At 37.2% G+C, this 19,898-nt stretch overlaps 1 protein-coding gene across 9 annotated transcripts in view; it reads right to left on the bottom strand.

Annotated features, from left to right (window-relative positions):
- The window catches only part of Cnot4 (CCR4-NOT transcription complex subunit 4), a 106,304-nt gene that overhangs the window by 56,295 nt on the left and 30,111 nt on the right, over positions 1-19,898 (bottom strand). The window contains exon 1 of one of the 9 annotated variants that reach the window (XM_055602019.1): positions 10,703-10,725. The exons of the other annotated variants lie outside the window; for them this stretch is intronic. The gene's annotated coding sequence lies outside the window, so the exon portion shown is untranslated. Of the gene's footprint in view, positions 1-10,702; positions 10,726-19,898 lie in introns of those variants that run through there. 9 annotated transcript variants of the gene reach the window in all.

Genomic DNA, 19,898 nt, shown 5'->3' with positions numbered 1-19,898 from the left:
ATCGTGTGTGTGTGTGTATATATAAAAACCCATGTGCAATGATGACACAGGCCTTTAATCCCAACACTTGGGTCTTTGAGTTTGAAACCAGTCTGGTCTATACAGAGAATTCCAGGATCACCAGGGCAACAGAGAAACCATTTCTATAAATGAATGAATGAATGAATGAATGAATGAGTGAATAAGCAAATAAATAAATAAATAAATAAATAAATAAATAAATAAATAAATAAATAAATGAATAAATAAATAAATAAAGTAGCGCCCAAAGGTGACTGGAAACTTATCTGGTATAGTTAACTACTGAAAGGTTGGAAAAACAAATAGGTGGGTTTTTCTTCCTCCACTTAAGCTCTGTTCGCCCAAAATGAGAAGACATAAAAAGATACAGCTGATTTACGAACATAAAAAGAAAACAAAATTACAGGCAAGCAACCTTGGTTCAGTTTACAGCTCCCACATGGTGGTTTTTAAATATCTGTAACTCTAGTTCCAGAGGATACAACACCCTCTTCTGGCCTTTAAAGGCTCTAGGCACATATGAAATATTTAAAGATGGGTAGATAGATAGAGAGATAGCTAATGGATAAAGACCTGTTTTTTCTATTTTTCTAAGAAAGAAGCTCTTCTGCATAAATACTCCCATATGCCAAGCATTAAGTTATGTTTAGCAATCATTATATCAAAGAGCAAACTACTGCCAACATAGTATCCACAAACAAGGAAATCAATAAGAGTTAAGATAACAGCAATGAGAGGCTAGAGAGATGGCTCAGTGGTTAAGAACACTGGCTGCTCTGCCAGTGCTCTGCTGGGTTCAATTTCCAGCACCCACATGGCAACTCTTAACTGTCTATAACTCCAGTTCCAGGGGATCCGATACCTTCCACAGACAGACATACAGGCATAATTATCAATGTACATAAAATACAAATAAATAAATTACTTTTTAAAAAAGATACAGCAATAAAGCTCGAAATGCACAAGTAAAGCAGAGGCAGGAGGATACAAGAATGCTTCTAGTCTATTCTACATAGCAAGATTTAGGCCATCTAGAGGGCGACAGTGTAAAAACCTAGCTTTAAAAAGAGAAATAGGTGCACACCTGTAATCCTTGCTCTTGGGGACGCAGAGGCAGGCAGATCTCTGTTTGAGACCACCTTGGTCTACAAAGCGAGTCCAGGGCAGCCAAGGATACACAGAGAAACCCTGCCGGAAGGAAAAAAAAAAAGAAGAAAGAACAAGGTAGAGAACTGCTTTTTCTCTACACAAGTTCTGTACACATAAACTTAGTTTCAGTAAGAAAATAAGACAAGGATGTTGACACATCAAAAAATAAAAGCAGACATCTTTTGTTAGAAAAATCTCTTACTATCTGAATTGATTTTTTTTAATGTTATTTTTGAAATTTAAGTGGCATTTTCTTGAGAAAATATCTGACTTTGGTGATTAGATGGGAGAGGATGGAAACACACTTAAATAGTGTGTTTTCCACAGCTACAGTCTGGGGTGGCCAAGTTGAAATTAGCTATACACTCTTGTTTTACATAAAGAAAACTAACTGGAAGATTCAGAGCTACCGGTGAGGTGATGTTTTCCTGGAATGTCTTCCGGTGAGTCTATACATTTATTTCAAATGTGAAGTTTACAAAAAGAAAGAAATGCATGTGTGTTTATAAACAGTCCAACACTGTGAGTTTGTAGATCTGGATCAGCCACTTTCTCCTCCATATTAAAACTGGGGATGCATAAGAGACCCCTCCTGACTGCTCTTCCAGAGGTCGAATTCAATTCTCAGTAACCACATGATGACTCGCAACTCTCTATAATGAGATCTGGTGTCCTCTTCTGGTGTGCAGATGTACACGCAGACAACATTATTATGTATACATAATAAATAAATAAATAACTCTCTCTTAAAAAAAGAAACTAAACTGAAATTAAAGACTGCTCTCTTCTAGTATCTTTGGCTTTAAGATGTTTTCTTTTTCTTTCTTTCTTTTTTTTTTTTGTGTGTGTGGGGGATCTCTTTATGTAGTAGACCTGGAACTCACTCTGTAGACTAAGCTGTCCAAGAAGTCACAGATCTCTGCCTGTCTCTGCCCCCTGAGACCAGAGATTAAAGGCATGTGCAACCATACCCAGTTGTAAGGCTTTCTTAACTATACACTAGTACCTTTTTAGTAAAGTAATGTATTGACTGCTGAGAAGGAAACAAGATACTGGGGCTCAGGTATACAAAATCTTTCTAGAAAGTTTATTATAACAAAAAATGAACTGAATAATACTTTCAGGTTTTGCTTTTTGATTATTTTTAATTTTTAAAGGTTTATAAGACTGTATCTTCTTCACATTGAGAGAAGGAAGGGACAAGGCAGTAAGAGGTACCATAAGATACAAGTGACTTCATCTGAATACTTGTAGCATTAAGAAAGAAGGTCATCAAATCTTATCTAAGAATGGTAAAATATATGTGGGTAATTAAGAGCACTGGCTGCTCTTCCAGAGGTCCTGAGTTCAAGTCCCAAAACCACATGGTAGCTCACAACTATCTATAATATGATCTGGTGTCTTCTTCTGGTGTGCAGGTGTACATGCAGATAGAACAATGTATACATAATAAATAAAATATTTATAAAAAAGGAAAAGCTCATTTCTACCTCATCTCTTCCACTTAGTAGACATATGATCTTAGGTAACACAATCTAAAGTTCTAAGACTTGATTTACTTATGTCAAAGCTTCAAACAGAGGTCAGTGAAATAGCTCAGAAAGTAAAGGACTTGCCACCACCAAGCCTAAAGATCTGAATTTGACCCTTAGAAGCCATGTGGTAGAAGAGGTGAAACAACCTCAGTTCGTGGTACAAGCAACACACATGTACAGTAAAGAACAAATTCCAGAAAGTCAAAAATTAAAGAAGAGACAATGAGGAAAAAACCTGGTAAAAATACAAATAAACAGAATCACATACAAAGTTTCAACGTCTAACCTGATGAACTAAACAATAATATATAAAAAATGAAAACTACACTCTGGTCTACAAATTGAGTCCAGGGAAGCCAAGGCTACACAGAGAAACCCTGTCTCAGAAAAAAAATAAAATAACTAAAAACTAGCAAACAACAACATGTAGGTAGGAGACAAGTAAATAAGCAAATACACTCTTAAAAGCAGCTGTAAACACAGTAAAACTTAAAGAGCAACCACACAACCCTTTGTAATTATGAACTCCAGGCCCTTATAGCTACAGGTGCCCATTTGTATGAGAAGTCAGGTACAAACCACAGGATGGGGAGCTGTCAAGAAGGAAGGTGGAGAATGCAGGCCCAGATATATTGGCACACACCTACAAGCCTTCAAAAGGCCGACGCACAAGAACGGCCATGAGTTCCAGGCCAGCCAAGCTACATACTGAGATCAAACTATCCCAGGTTGGGGTAACAATAACTCTAGCCTGAACCTCCAAGTGTTTTGTTTGCTTTTCTAAATCATGTTTAGCAATGATTTCAATCTCTTTGTTCATCCAAATCTTTCACCAAGTCAGTCACTCAGTTTCTACCAACTCTTAAATTGTGATCACAGAGGGTGTGTTGCCAATCAAGCTTTTTACTAGGCCATCTGTAGATCTACCCATCTCTTATAATTAACATCTTGCACCCACAAAAGTGAGCACTGTTTGCAAAAAGAACTTTTATTTGCCTGGTTCAACTGTTGTTTCAGAGGCTTACTGCCTCCTTATGTTAACCTAGACCAATCCTGGAAACTTCCAGCCTCCATACAAGCTAACCTAGCCTTGAAATGTTTTCAGTCTCTGAGATTTACTGTTTAATATGCTCACCCTTTCTTGTCCTTTCTGAGCTCTGGGCTGGCTGGCTGAACTCAGCTGTTCCGGCTCAAACCCCTCTTGCAGCTAACCTATTCAATCTGGCTTTGCTCTCAGCTTCTGAATTGCTGTTTGGCCTCAAACTAACTCAATCTATCTGTTCTAATCTCCTGGCTCCTTTTCATTTACTGGCTCATTCATCTTCACCTGAGTTCTATCTCTGCAACCTCTCTCTTTATTATTACTGTCCTGGTAAAAATGTGCTCCCTCATGCTCTCTCTCTCTCCCTTACTCCCCCTCCCTCTCTGCATTGGCCCTTAAGTAGCATCCTTTTCCTCTCTCTTTTCATAAGAGTTGGGCATATCCTATTCTGTCAACTCTTTCTCTGATTTGTCACTTTTTTGTCATTCAATCAGACATCACTTTCAAACATGGGTGATTCCTGTTACAAACTAACTTTACCTTTATTGCTTGGGATTAAAGGCATGTACACCATGCCTGGAGCTAAGCTTTTCTTTACCTGAAACTTGCTCTATACCAGACTGACTTTGAACTTGTACCTGCTTGCCTCTGTCTCCTGTAGTAAAGGTGTGTTTATATTCCAGCTGGATCACACAGACCTAAAAGATCTTTGGATGTGATCTCTTTCCAGAACAACCATGTTGTGAATTAAAACTCCTCTACAATTGTTTCAGAGGGAAGTTGTCTTTTCAACTGTTTTGGCTGAGTGGAGCATAGGAAGAAGGGATGAAGATATGTAACCTTGAAACAGAATTCATAAAACGGCAAAAATAAGACGTTATCTACTTGTGATTTTTAATACAGGCCCAAAAACAGGCTTTAAAATTTGTTAAACAAACACACAGAATCAAATTTACATATGAAAATATGATGGAATGTTCAGTTTTATTAGGTTTCTGGATATGATGCTATGCATTCATTCAGGATAAAATTAAATAATAATATACTTAAAACACAGAAAAAGCTATTAATCCTTTTAAAATAAAATATTTTTTGTTGTCCTAATCTCTCTATTATGATTCAGTAGAATCTAGAATGTTAAGTTTGATAGCATTAAACTAAAATGGTACTGCCAAAAATCTTCTGTTCTATGTACAACTAATTCATTGTACTCCCAATAAAAGACTTTTACCAAGAGAACCATGCAACACCTTGGGGCACAGGTGGGTGGGCACCACTAAAATGAACAAGTGTGTGGTGGAGAGATGGGAGAGAAAGAAAAGTAAAATGATTTGTGTACTTTGGAGAGAAGTGGAACTAGAGACACGAGGGTGGTAAAGAACAGCCTGATGTGAGTAGCCTTCACTGCTACCTAAGGCCACAGTGATGTCCCAGCCCATGCTGCCAACAAGGGCTATGCCTGGGTTTGTGGCCCAGCAGCAGCAGGGGTCTCTTACCAACAAAAGGCCATTCATGGTCTGGGTTGCCACCTGGGGCCATGTTGATGTCCCAGGGCTGTGCAGAGCTGGACCTGCCCCTACCTGGACAGTGTGGGAGAGCTGGCACTAAAGGCATGAACACAAGAGAGCTGGCTCCACCCCTCCCAGGCTACAGTACTTGGGAAAGCTGGGCCCACACTGCATTTGCTGCATAGTGATGCGGGCACAGGAAAAACTGACACCACCAACTATCCCTTGCTGACTTCAGCACTCAGGAGAGCTAGCTCATCCAGTCTGGTGATGTGGAAGGAGAAGGAATTGTCCATGTGCCCTGCCCCCTCCATTCAGCCAGGTGGGAGAGCCTACTCTTTGCCAGCTACAGTACTCTGGAGAGCAAGCCCCACACCTCACCCTGGTGGCCTGGACGAAGGCGAGCAAGCCAGGAGGGTGGTAGTTCAGGAGAGCTGGCCCTTTCCCTCATCTGAGCATAGCAAGAGGACTGGCCCCAAGGGTGTGAGAAAGGGTGAGCCGGCCCCCATCTCTCAATGCCTGCAGCAGGCAGAAAAACAGGCCTCATCCCACTCCCCAAGCCCACCCCCCCAACTCCATCCTCCCAACTCCCCTACCTCGCCTGGGAAGCATGGGAGAGCTGGCCCTGATGTCACAGACTGGCCTGGGCTTTGAGTCAGCACACCCCAACATCTACCTGGGACCAGTCAGACAAAACCAATGCTGCAGGATCTCCGTGACATAGGGCAACAGGGGTCCCATTGAATATACAGTTTTGATAGTATAGCAAAAACCAGGGGCCTCAAACCAGACTAATGACTCACTGCAATGAACATTTGCAAGTAGAGCTGTTTGGGCAAAAAGATATATTCTGTTACACACTGTGACACACTACAGCTGTCAGGCCAAGAGTTTTGTTTGTTTGTTTGGTTTTGGTTTTAGTTTTGCTGTTTTCTTTTTGGTGGAGGGGGTTATGGAGGGGCAGGTAGAAAAGTGAGAGTGGGGTACCTGATGTGAAATTCACAAAGAATCAATAAAAAGTTTTTTTAAAAGATGTTTATCAAACTAATATTCATATACAAAGTGTCAGAATATTATCTAGGTATAAAAGCACATATCTATGCTCCAAGTACTCCTTAGGTGGAGGCAGAAGAATTGTCGAAAGACTACAGTCTGCCTTAGTTACAGTATTAAGAAAGTCTCAAACACCAAAAGAAAGTTTTCTCTATACATAACAACCAGAAGTTGTGTGCACTCCTATAATGCCAGCACCTGAGAAGCAGAGGTCAGGTTGGGCTACACTCAGCAAAGCAGTCTCAAAATTAAAACACTAAGACTATTGCACAGAGGTTCCGGATTTGCCTAACATACCCAAGGCCCTGGGCTTAATTCCAGAATAACATGGCAAGTTAAAACAAAACAAACAAAGACAACAACAACCAAGCAAATAGAAAATAAAGGGCGACTTATACAAGAAATCAGAGAGATTTTAATTGTGATACACATTTCTCCATTACCATCCACTCCCCAAAAAAAGAAGTGGGGGAAATTTTTAAATCTACGGCAATGAAAAACCTATTCAACCAACTCAAATGTCATGCTTCCAATCTACAAAGTAATAGTCAATACACAGGTTTTATTACTCCTTAAAGTACTAACGCTAGGCAACAGTATCCATATTGATCGGCTCCCAGCCTCCATCACTCTCTTCTTGCCTCTATGTGTAGTGACACACATGCTCACATACACACAAATAAATAAAAATCTTTTCGGTCAAGTGTGGTGACACATGTCTTTAATCTCAGCACTTTTAGGAGGCAGAGTACTATCCTGATCTACACAGAAAAGAGTTCCAGGCCAGTCAGGACTACACACAAGACTATCTCAAAAAACACGGAGAAGAGTGGGGAGGGGGAGGAATGACACAGCTGGGTGACACATGCCTTTAATTCCAGTACTCAGGAGGCTGAGGCAAGTGGGTTCAAGGCTAACCTGGTCCACAGAACAAGTTCAAGAGCAGCCAGAGATACCAGAGAAACTTTCTTGAAAAAATGGAAGGTAGAAAGGAATGAAATTAAACAACATATCTGCAAATTCGACAAAAAGCTCAATGTGGTATCATATTTGTATTCCTAGCATTCAAGATGCTGAGGTATGACTGCAGAGATTTCAAAGCCAATCTAGACTAAATAGCAAGACCTTGTCACAAATTACAAAAAAATTTCCACAAACTTAAAAGAAATTTGATGATTAGACAAACATAATTTACAATACTAGATAACTACACAACAAAATAACTGCCTAACAAGCACAATAAAAACAAGATCTTTCTGAATCCTACATGGTCCAAGTATCAGGTACCATTATATCCCAAAACAATCATAAATACCAGTTAAATGTTTTCAAAATTTTAATGTCAGAATCTCAGTAAACATCTAAGTTATCATCGTACTCATATAAAACTACAAATGAGAGAAATTTACCATTAAATTTAGAATTCAGTAAAATTTCATATTTCATGGAAGAAAAGGCCAGTATTTTGCAGAAATAGTATAAGCTGGTAAAAACAGAAAAACTAATGGCTGGGGGTGGGTTGGTTAGTAGAGCGCTATAAACTGCATACAAGGCCCACACTGACCGGGCACAGTGGGTACCCTGCCTTTAATCCCAGCATTCAGAAAGATCAAAGTTATCAGAAGTTCGCCATCCTCGGTGACATATGAACTTCAAGGACAGCCTGGGAGACCCTGACTCAAAAGCAACAACTGAAGAAATATGGAGGTACAAAGAAGAGTACAATTAAAAATGAAATATAAACAGTGAGAAATGAAATTTCAGGAAAATGAAGGTCTGGAAAACAAGTTTTGACAAGAAAAAAGAACAGTTAAATACAGTAGTGAGTTGGATATAATGAAGGAAAATACTAGGCTTAACTAAAAAGAAAATGGTCGATATGATAATAGTGGAGAGAAATGGGAAGAGAATGAAGAGCAAATACCCACAGTGAAAAATTAAAATAAAGCTGAAATTTACTTAGTACAAGTATTTATATGACCTTCTGTAATATAATTATAATCTCCCTATGTAAAAAAAATACACAACCATATTTCATTACTATAAAAACTACAGAGCACTAATGAAGAAAATTAAAGAATGAAACCAGTGCAATAAACAGTTAAAATAAAAGACTAAACAGAGAGTTGGTGGTAGCACACACCTTTAGTCCAAAAACTCAGCAGGAGGCAGGCAAATCCCAGAGTTGGAGGCCAGCCTGGTCTAGAGTGAGCTCCAGGCAGGCAAACAAGGCTACACAGAGGAAACCCTGTATTGAAAAAACAAAACCAAAAACCAAAGCAAACAAACAAACAAACAAACAAACAAACAAACAAACAAACAAAAAAAGGCTTGAATTATCTGTAAACTATGCTATTACACTTAAAAGGTAAGAAATAACCTAAATTTTCCTAGTGACTAAATCATCAGCACTTTATTATCTCACCAATGTTCCAAGAATAGACAAATTATGCAAATTGTTGGTAAGCCCTACAATACTTCTAGGAGCATTAACAAACAAAATTGGGGGAAAGAAAAGATGATCAGCAGTTAAAAGTGCACATTGCTCTTGCAGAGGACCAGAACAGAGGGAAGCTGGGTAGCTCAGAACTACTTGTGATTCCAGCTTGAGGATAGTGCCCTCTTCTGAACTCCATAGACATTGCACTCACATTAACAAAGACCATGACACACACATAATTAAAAAAAAAATAAAAATAAAATCTTTAAAAGAATTCCCACTTCAGCAGAAGTACATAAAAATATGCTAAGCAGAGTTCTACATTCATGAGAGAACCACAGAATTAGCCTAATCTCTCTAAGAACCTAGACAATAACCCTGCTAAGTCAAGAAAATTTGCTCTAGTTATAAAATTAGATTTGTAAGATTATGTTCCCCTAACAAGGCTAAAATCTTACACACTGAACAACCATAAACATGTAGTACTTTTTATTTAGTAATTAAAATGACAGAAGTGGAAGAGGAACAAGAATAGGGAAACAGAGGAAAATAAAAGATTCAGGAAACTAGACAATAAATCTAACACTAAAATCTTAACAAAAACAGATTTAAACTATTCTAAACTCAATACTAGCAAAACCAAATATAATCACCTTATAGAATTCTTAGAGGCTGTGGAGAAAGGGGAACCCTCCTTCATTGCTGGTGGGAATGTCAACTGGTACAACCACTATGGAAATCAATCTGGTGCTTTCTCAGACAATTAGGAATAGTGCTACCTCAAGATCCAGCTATACCACTCCTAGGCATATATCCAAAAGAGGCTATAGTACACAACAAGGACATTTGCTCAACCCTGTTTGTAGCAGCTTTATTCATAATAGCCAGAACATAGAAACAACCCAGATGTCCATCAACGGAGGAATGGATACAGAAATTGTGATACTTTTACACAATGGAATACTACACAGTAATTAAAAACAAGGAAATCATGAATTTTGCAGGCAAATGGTGGGATCTAGAAAAAATCATCCTGAGTGAGGTATCCCAAAAGCAGAAAGATACACATGGTATATACTTAGTTATATAGACCTATAAGATAGGATAAACATACTAAAATATGTACACCTAAAGAAGATAAACAAGAAAGAGGTCCAGGGGCAAGATGATCAATCCTCATCTAGAAAGAAAAAGGGGATGGACATTGGAAATAGGAGAAAACAAGTAACAGGACAGTAGCCTACCACAGAAGGCACCTGAAAGAATCTACCTAGCAGTATATCAAAGCAGATGCTGAGACCCATATCCAAGCCTTCGGCAGAGTGTAGGGAATCATATGAAGGAAGGAGGAATTAGTATATCCTAGAGGGGTCAGGGAGCCCCACAAGGTCCAAATATATCTGAGCACAGGGGTCTTCTATGAGACTGTTTATCCATCCAAGGACCATGCATGGATGTAACCTACAACCCCTGCTCAGACATACTCCATGGTAGCTCAGTAGCCAAGTGGGTTCCCCTAGTAAGAGGGACAGGAATTGTTTCTGACATGAACTCATGAGCTTCCCCTCCCCCTTGGAGAGGAACAGCTTTGCTAGGCCATAGATAAGGACATTGCAACCATCCTGAAGATACCTGATAAGCTAGGGCCAGATGGAAAGAGAGGAGGACACCCCCTCTCAGTGGAAGGGGGCAGGGAGGACATGAGGGAGGGAGGGGAGGATTGGGAGGGAAAGAGAGAGAGGGCTACAGCTGGGATACAAGTGAATGTATAAAATTATTTAAAAATAAAAAATATTAAAAAAAAAGAATTCTCAGAAATGCAAGAATTTTGTTAAGTCAAAATTATACATAACCTCAGTAAATCATTAGAAATTCTAAAAAGTAACTTGAAAAAGAAAAGACTGTTTTGTTTTTATAAAATCCTATATTACTGAAGCAGATATGACTGTCACACCTGTAACTTCCTCTCTGGTAGACAGAGACAGGCAGGTCCAAGAGGTCTCCTCAGTCAGCTAGTGTAGTGAAAATAAAGAGGTAGAGATTCAGTCAGTGCACCTGTCTCAAGGGAATAAGCTGGAGAGCAGTAATAATAACTAATATCTAATAACTAATATCCACCTAATAACTAATGTCCTCCTTCTGGCCTTCACATGTCATGTACACACACTCACACACACACACTCACACACACACAAAACTGCAAAGCACTTCGTCAACTAGAAATAAAAAGATAATCCTTTTCACATGGTAACTGATGTACTCTAATACAATATAACATTAAGATAAATACAATTCTATCATTAACATCATTTCAGCAATTGTGACCGTAAGAAATAAACATTATTACAGATATAACAAATATTAAAGCATAAATAAATACTAAAGAAATTTAAAAAAAAAGAAATTTCATGTTAGTAAATTTAGCATTTAAAACAAAATGCCTAGATATCAGAAAAATAATTTTCTAAAATGGACAAAAAAAAAAAAAAAAAAACCAGACAGTGTAACATGTACCTTTAATCCCTGCACTCGAGAGGCAGAGGCAAATGGATCTTTGAGTTAGACGCCAACCTGGTCTACAGAGCCAGTTCCAGGACAGTCAGGGCCACACAGAGAAATCCCGTCAAAAATAAAAATTGAAAATCCAGTTATCCTGTATATGTTAATATGAGCACCTGTAACTCCAGTTCTAAAACCTTCAATTCAATACTCTTTTCTGGCCTCTGCATGCATATACAAATGTATACATGCATAGTCAGAAACAAAAATAAATATTTAGAAGAATATATCAAACTGAGACAAGTTCTTTCAAACAACAGAGAAGAGGAAAATACTCATCAAGAACCTTCACAAATGAGCTAACCCAGCACTTGACAGGCAAAGAAGTAGGCCTGGGCAGTGGTGGTGCACATCTTTGATCCCACCACTCAAGAAGCAGAGGCAGGAGGATCTCTGAATTTGAGCCTGGTCTACAGAGTGAGTTCCAGGACAGCCAGGGCTACACAGAAAACCCTGTCTTGAAAAACCATAAATAAACAAACAAAAAAGCAAGAAGCAGAGGTAAATAGGTCAAGGTCAGTCTGGACTACATGACAGCCCCATCCCAAAAACACAAACGTATTAAATTTTGAGGAAATTAGAAATAAAAAGAAAATTTCCTTTGTCTGATAAAAACAATAACCATAAGTCTATGTACCAAATACTGTCCTTAAAGTCAGGAGTATCTACCTGAAAAACACTGGGTTAATTCTGTTGTCATTCCTTAATGCTAGAGAAGCTTAACAGATATTCCGAAATCTTAATTCAATAAAACATAATAAAGTTTAAATTTGTTAAACTTTTAATGTTAAGTTTTAACCTGCCATAAGATTATATTATATATAATACATATATACATATAAATATATAATACATATACAACATATATATATTTTATAATTATAGAAAATAATATAACTACAAACACACACACCCTAATTAATGATGTGTCTTATTGTGGACTTACAGACTTATTTAAATATCCTAAATTCAGGAACGTAATCACAAGCAAATGTTGTATCCCTTAGCCACCATATGGGTAGCTAACACAGGACCTGTGCAAGAACATCAAGTACTCTTAACCACTACGCCATCTCTCCAGTCCTCAATACTAACTAGTCTTAATTCCTCCAAGTGTAAGATTTTAGACTAAATGGTTATGTCAGTGGTGCTGTAAAATCTAGAGAAATTAATAAATTAATCATTTTCTTCAGAGTTGAAGGAGTCAGAAATAAGTCACAGGATATTAACAAACAATTTAAGAATTCAAATGTTCTGAAGTTAAGAAAAATGGATTGGTTATATTGTTAACTTCCTAGTTAAAACTTAAGCTCCTGAGCTTTTTTTTAAAAAAAAAAAAAAGGCTGGCAATGGGGTAGAGAGAGATGGGTCAGTTGATAAGAGCACTGAATGTTCTTCCAAAGGTCCTGAGTTCAATTCCCAGAACCCACATGGTGGCTCACAGCCATCTATACTGGGAACTGATCTGATGCCCTCTTCTGCCATGAAGACATACATGCAGATAGAGCACTCACACATAAAATAAATAAATCTTAAATTTAAAAAAAGAAAAAAAGGGCTGGAGACGTAGTTCAAGTGGTAATGTTTGCCTAACATGCTTAAAAACTCTAGGTTCAATCTCGAGCCTTGCATACAATACAACCAGGTGCTGACACAAACTGTAATCCCAAAACTTGATAGGCAGAAACAATAGGACCAGAAGTTTAAAGTAATCCTCAGCTATACAACAAGTTTGAGGCCAATGTGAAATACATGAGACCTTTTCTCAAAAACAAACAAACAAATAGTTGTTTTTAAAACAGATGTCTGCTCTGATAAGTTTCAACATTGTAAACAGTCTTAGTGCAATAAAATAGAAAAAAAACCTGTAATCTAAAAGTAGTCTTTCTTGAAATTAAAAAAGTAACAAAAAATCTACTATAATCACTCAATATATAAAACAAATGCAATTTTTGCAATTAGTAATACACATTTGGAAACAAAATAAACCCAAAATATCATTTACAAACATATGAAATAAATATTAAATGTTTAGGGATAAATTAACAAGAAATGTTAAGTATATCTACATTAAGTCAGAAAATGCTGCAGGAAGAACAAAAGCTGAGTACGGAAGCCCACACAGACACATATATATGAAATGTCAGGACAGGGGAGTATCCCTTATCAAAACTGCTTTAGGTCAAATATATTTCAGATTTTAAAACTTTTTTGGGCTCTGAAATAATATCTGTACATACATAGTGAAGTAGTCTGGGAATAAAACACAAGCCTGAACACAAAATTCATTTATTTTCATGCTCAATTTATACAAACAGCATGAAATTAATTTGCTAGTACCTGCACGAGAGGTATTTAACTAGGACCCTCTCTATAGGACAAATGTTGTCACATTTTCCACTTGTGGCATTGTATCAACACTTTACAATATTTGAATATGGGAGCCAGTGAAATGGCTCAGTGGGTAAAGCTGCTTGCTGTCAAGCCTAACAACCTGGGTTCAATTTCAGAACTCACATGATGTAAACAAAAACTAACTTCTGTAAATGTAAAGATTTTTTTTTCATATTTTTAGAGCATTTCAAGTTAGGGATGCTCAGCCTCTATTTTTGTTTACATAAATTATAACTTAATTAAAAAAAGTGTTCCATAATCCTACTACTACATGTTAGTAATTTGTTTTCTTTGTAACCTAAAATTAATTATTTCTACACCCAAAGATGAATTATTTAATATCATAATAACTTGCAATGACAAAACACAACAATTCTTAGAAAAATAAGTTTTCAGGACCCACGTGTAACTGATTTTTTTAGAGGAAAAAAAAACAACTGAGCACTGGGAAGTTGGATTCTTCCAATCCCTTAATGCATCAGTCTTTCCTTTACATCAGTCTTGGGCTATGGCTCTTAAAGTAAATGTTCCCCTGCAAAAAAGGCCTGTATTTAACAATGTTCCTGTTTCAAAGTATTGCTATAAAAAGCAGTACTGTAATCAGCAGTCCATAAATGACGTTTTCACTTACATGATTTTAACTATTTTTCTGAATGCTTTAAAATGGTTCTATGTGGCCACATATAACTTTCACTGTGACTTTAATCAATGATTAAGAATTTTTTCAAAGAACAAATTACAAGTGCTTCAAGCTTTTAAAGATATACATAATACCTCCTTCATAGTCTTTAACTTTCACGATCTTTTAAAAATATAAAAATTGGGTCAGGGAGATAGCTTCATAGTTTGTAAAAGCACTTGCTGCCAAGGCTAACAACCTGAGTTCTATCCTAGACCCACAAGGTGGAAAAGAGAATCAATTCCCCTGACTTATCCTCTGATCTCCACAAGCGTATGCATGCACATGCACATACACACACACACAGGACTGATTTTTAATGTAAAACTTATTTTTAGCTCAGGGTCCTCACTAAAACAGGACCCTGGACAGAATATACCTGCAAGCCATAGTTTACTGACCCCTGATTTTTTTTCTTGTTCTGTATGTTTTCTTTTGGTTTCTTTACGTGTTGGTCTTAAACTCATGGCCCTGTACAAACAAAGCATCTTCCTATCACTGGGCTACATCTCAAACAAACAAAACAAAACAGAAATGAACATTTTCCAGCAAATAAACAATTTCTCACAAACCCCGCTAGATAAACCCATTTACGGATAAGAAAACACAAATTAAAATTAAAAGAAACTCTATTCTTCTTATTGAAATTAAGTTCAGTCATAGTACTTTTTCTTTTAACAATAGGTCTTTCTATTGTGAATAACACATAAGTATCTTGTTTTAAAAAGTGCAATAGCATATATATTAAGTGCAAATGTAACTAAGGAAAAAAATGGAACAAAAGGACAAAATTCTCTGAAAACTATTAAGAGTATTTTAACTGACTGTTAGTTTCCTTTGAACTTCCTGGTAGACAAGATAAATTCAATTAGGCTTTTATGAAAATAAATATGGTGTTACTGAGAAGCAGTTGGTCTCTATATTGTATAAAGTTTGAGAACTGGAGCTCTGGGAGCCTTTCAGGGTAAGTTACATTTTTCAAGCAGCACTCCCAACCCCAAGTACTGCAAGCTTCATGGGTCCTTGAGTAGGGCTCCTCTCCTGGGCTCCAACACGAAGGAGAAATATAGGAAACAGATGCTAGTGTTTGGGGATGGTAAGAATATCTGAGCCATGATTTTTATCATGTTCTGCAAATACCAATGAGACATAAACTCAAAATGCTACACAGTATGCTATGTGCCAGCCACAACCTCTTATTGGACAGTCTATAGTGTTAAGATAATTTTTATTTTATTTTCACATGATATCTTAACTCCCACATGACTAGATAATGAAAACACTCTAAATCAGAATTCAAAATTATGAAGGCTAGTGTTGCTTATAATCTGTTTCAAAGGTGATAATCAGTACTATCAACAACTTCACTAACATTCATAACTCTGAGTACAAACTCGGGACATCCAACCATCATTAATTAATGTAATTCAGAGTCACAGAAATAAATATCATCTGTCCTCATCTTAGTGTACAGCCTATTTCTGCTTTACCCATAAAATCTTTAGATATAACAAAAGAAATACAATGAAATATTAAAAATTAACTTTCAATTAATGGCTCACCAGTTAAGAGTGGGTACTGTTCTTGCAAAAGACTTGAGTTCAGATCCCAGCATCTACAACAAAGTAGCCTACTTCTCTTGGGCTCCTCAGGCAACTGCATTCACATATACCTATTTAAAATTTATATAAATAATCCTACTGCAAACACATTTTAGTGTACTAATATTTTTTATCCTTTTTGAATTGGATTTCTCACCCTTTGGTGTCTCTACTCACACCACATGCATGTGTACACACCCAACTGCCACACTCACATCACAAGCCCAAATTAATCATTATTATTATTCAACATTTATTCTCTTTTTCCCTTTATTGGTAGAATCTCCAGAGTTTTAGCTACGCACATTTGGTCAGCCTACGGACGTCCTATCACAAGATCCAATATAGACAAAGACAGTAGGTGATTAAGTTTAAACAAAAGGATGTGATTGAAAACGATACACGCAACCTCCAGATCTCTTCTTGCCTACTGAGTGGCAAGCAACCAATAGTGAAATCCCAAAGAGAACGGCAGAGCTAATTATTAACCGAGGGATCCCTCGAGGCTCTTGAGAACAAACCAATCTTGTCAATCCTCTCCTTACAACCTCTGGACTGTCGGGTGAAAGAAAAATCAACTGCCTTCTTTATGCCACTGTGTTTGGAGTCTCTTTGTTAAGGCAATTTCATCTAATGTGCATCCTTTCTAAATGTTTCATATAATTTGTTTTTCAGTGCTAGGGATCAAACCCAGAGTCCCCACATTCTGGGCAGATGCTCTACCACTAAACTAATACTCCTGATTCCTTCTATAAATATGTAAAAACATCAAACTGTGGACTTTATTTGTATATTTGTGTGTGCTCTTACAGAGGATCTGAGTTCGGTTCCCAGCACCCACACTGGGCAGCTCAAAACCATCTAGAAATCCAGCTCCAGAAGACTTGACACTTGCTTTTGAACTCTGCAAGCATATATCCACACAAAGACACACACACAAATATACAAATAAGTAAAACTAAGAATAAAATTTTAAGATAACAATAAGGAAAAGTAGAGTTCTACTAATGTACTTGGCTAAATAAAAATTAATAAGCAGAACAAAAATATCTTTTTATTTACTTTCCAGAAAAATGTATTACTAACTTGGCAAAGAATTAAAAAGCAATTTTCTAAACTATCTCAATCAAAGACAGATTTAAGCAGTGTGTGAAACTGTAGATAAAAATAGCCTATTATTCTATTCAGCTTCTGGAAGGGCATAAGACAAAAGAACAATGTCTTCTGTTCTAAGAGTAGGATAGTAATACTCTTCAAGGCTTTCCTTCCAAGAACACTCTATTTCATTATGCTAATTATCAATCATAATTTTTTAAACTGGTTCTGACTCAACACATTAGTGCATAGCACTATTATTAATAAATGTTCTGTGTAAGGGTCAACAGTGTTAGAACACCTGCCTAACATACTCGCGGATCCGAGTCCCATCCGTACACGCCCGGGGGGTGGGGAGGAACATGTTTGTAACATTTCTTCTAGAGCCTTACTCCTATTAAATTCCTAATATATAATAAAACATATATATATATATATAAACAACTTTTACTTCAAATTTTCTATGAAACTGCTGCTCTAAGTAAAACATTTTAAAAGTGACTGATATATAATTTTAAAGAAAACACTAAAATTGAATTGGTTATATGGTATCATATGTATCTGAAAATCAACACAATGCAAAAATCCACACTAGTGGTAATATCTTCCAATCAAATAAGTTTATGTCTAAGTTAATAATTTAACTAAAAGAAATGCTGGCTGTTTTACTTTTGCCCAGCAGTAATTATTTTCTTACTCTTCCCCCCTAACACAACCCCAAGAGAGTTTTTCTGCATGTCTAGCTGTCCTAGACATGCTCTGTAGACCAGGCTGGCTTCAAGTTCACAGAGATTCACTTTCCTCTACCTTCCCGAGTGCTGGGATTACAGACATGCCAGGCTCAGTTATTGTATTTTCATAGGAAATTTAAAAGAGTTATAATCTGGGTTAAGAGAGTATAAAGACCTGAATTTGGAGCACCTGAACTGACATGCTATATTCCCCAGATATTTTCTTAGTGATTAAAAAAAAAAATCAATGGAATCTACAAAATTAAGTTTTATCAAAGCCAAAAGCAAATAATTTCATGTTTTAAAATCTTATCACTGGATAATAGAGACCCTGTCTCAAAAACCTAAAAGAAAAAACAAACAAAATCTCATCACTAGAATAGGAAAGTTTCAAAACAAAGACATCGACATCTCCAGGAAAGAGAGATCAAAATGTAAAAAAATGGAAAGAATTCTGGGATTCAGAATTAACAGTCCTGCAACAGCAAAGAACTGCTTTGCAATATGTTTATCGAATACTTACGCAATAAAGCTTCAATCTTTTGTCCAGTTTACAAAGATCACAAGCAGGAAATTAAAGTTAAGCAGATCATGACAAAAGCTGTACAGGGGAAAAAAATTTGGCTGTCTAAAATGGATGAATCAAACTCGATAAAATCTTGATGTGCAGTATTTGAGGTAGGAAAAAGGATTTCCTAAAGTTCAAAACATACTAATGTCAGACACGATGGCACATTCCTGTGATTCCAGTTATACCTGTCTCTTTAAAAAAAGAAAAGTAATACGCAAGCTGTGACTACAGCGGTCCATGCCTGGAACCCCAGAACTTGGGAGAGAGAGGCAGGAAGATGATTCTAAGTTTGAGGCCAGCCTGGTCTTTAAAGCAAGTAGGTTACTTAGTGAGACCCTGTTTGCAAAAGAACAAAGTAAGTAAAATAAGGCTCCCAGAAAGAAACATGAGGAGCTTCACTCTGAGGGAGGTGATGCTAACTACAGACTCCTAACTGGTCAAAATGCTGAAAATAAATAATGGACAGTGTTCAGTGGAACATCTGTACCACCACCCTCCTTTGCCAAAGCTCAGGAACACTGCTGCAGATGGAAAAACAACAACAACAACAACAACAACAACATATATATCAGAGCCAAACAATGTTGAGGAATGTTGTAAAATGTTGTTTTCAGGATATAACATAACTGTTGCACCCATGATCTCACAGTAGCAGTGGTTACCTACATGAGACCTGAACAAGACCTTCAGAAAACTGAGCCCACAACACTCCATCATTGATAGCCAGCTCCCTCTTTCCAGAACAGAGATAGGAAGTTAACTAATGGTTGTGTTGGGGGAAGGGAAGTCATATTCATTAGTGGTGCAACAACTGGTAAGCTGCTCTTAATTATATCCCCTACCCATCTTCATGCAAGCAGCCCTAATTAAGTCCCATGGGGTGGGCACAGACACGCATATACATGGGGGCACATAAAAGTGTAACGAAGACATGGGAAGAAAAGGCACTGCGGGAGAAGGAGATAGAAGAGGATAGTGAGGAGAAATGATCAAAAAACATCGTGTGTGTGTGTGTAGAAATTTTCAAAGATTTTAAAATGTTTAAAAATTAAGTCAACAAATTAAATGTTCATTTTGTAGTATAAAAGAAATAATAATCCTAACAATACTGTTGTAATAATAAATGGGGAAGCCTGGCAATGATGACACAGGTCTTTAATTCCAGCACTCAGGAAGGCAAAGGCAGACGGACCTCTGACATTGAGCCCAGCCTAGTCTACAGTTAGTTCCAGAACAGCCAAGGCTACACAGAAAGACCCTGTATCGAAAAACAACACACACACACACACACACACACACACACACACACACACACACAGAGAGAGAGAGAGAGAGAGAGATCCCTGACTATAATTTCTTTCCTTTGTTTGAGAGAGAATGAGGAAGAGGAGCTGGTTAGATGCTTAAGCCATTAAGAGAATTTACTGCTCTTGCCAACAACACAGGTTCGTTTCCCACCCACATTGGGCAGCTACAGCCAGCAGATGATGCCCTTTTCTGACATCTAAGGCACTGCATCA

The sequence above is a fragment of the Psammomys obesus genome, unplaced genomic scaffold (assembly GCF_907164565.1).
Source record: "Psammomys obesus unplaced genomic scaffold, mPsaObe1.curated_primary_1811, whole genome shotgun sequence".
Lineage (NCBI taxonomy): Eukaryota > Metazoa > Chordata > Mammalia > Rodentia > Muridae > Psammomys > Psammomys obesus.
Note: the sequence above shows the minus strand (reverse complement) of the source record. Positions and strands in the feature narration are given on the sequence as shown.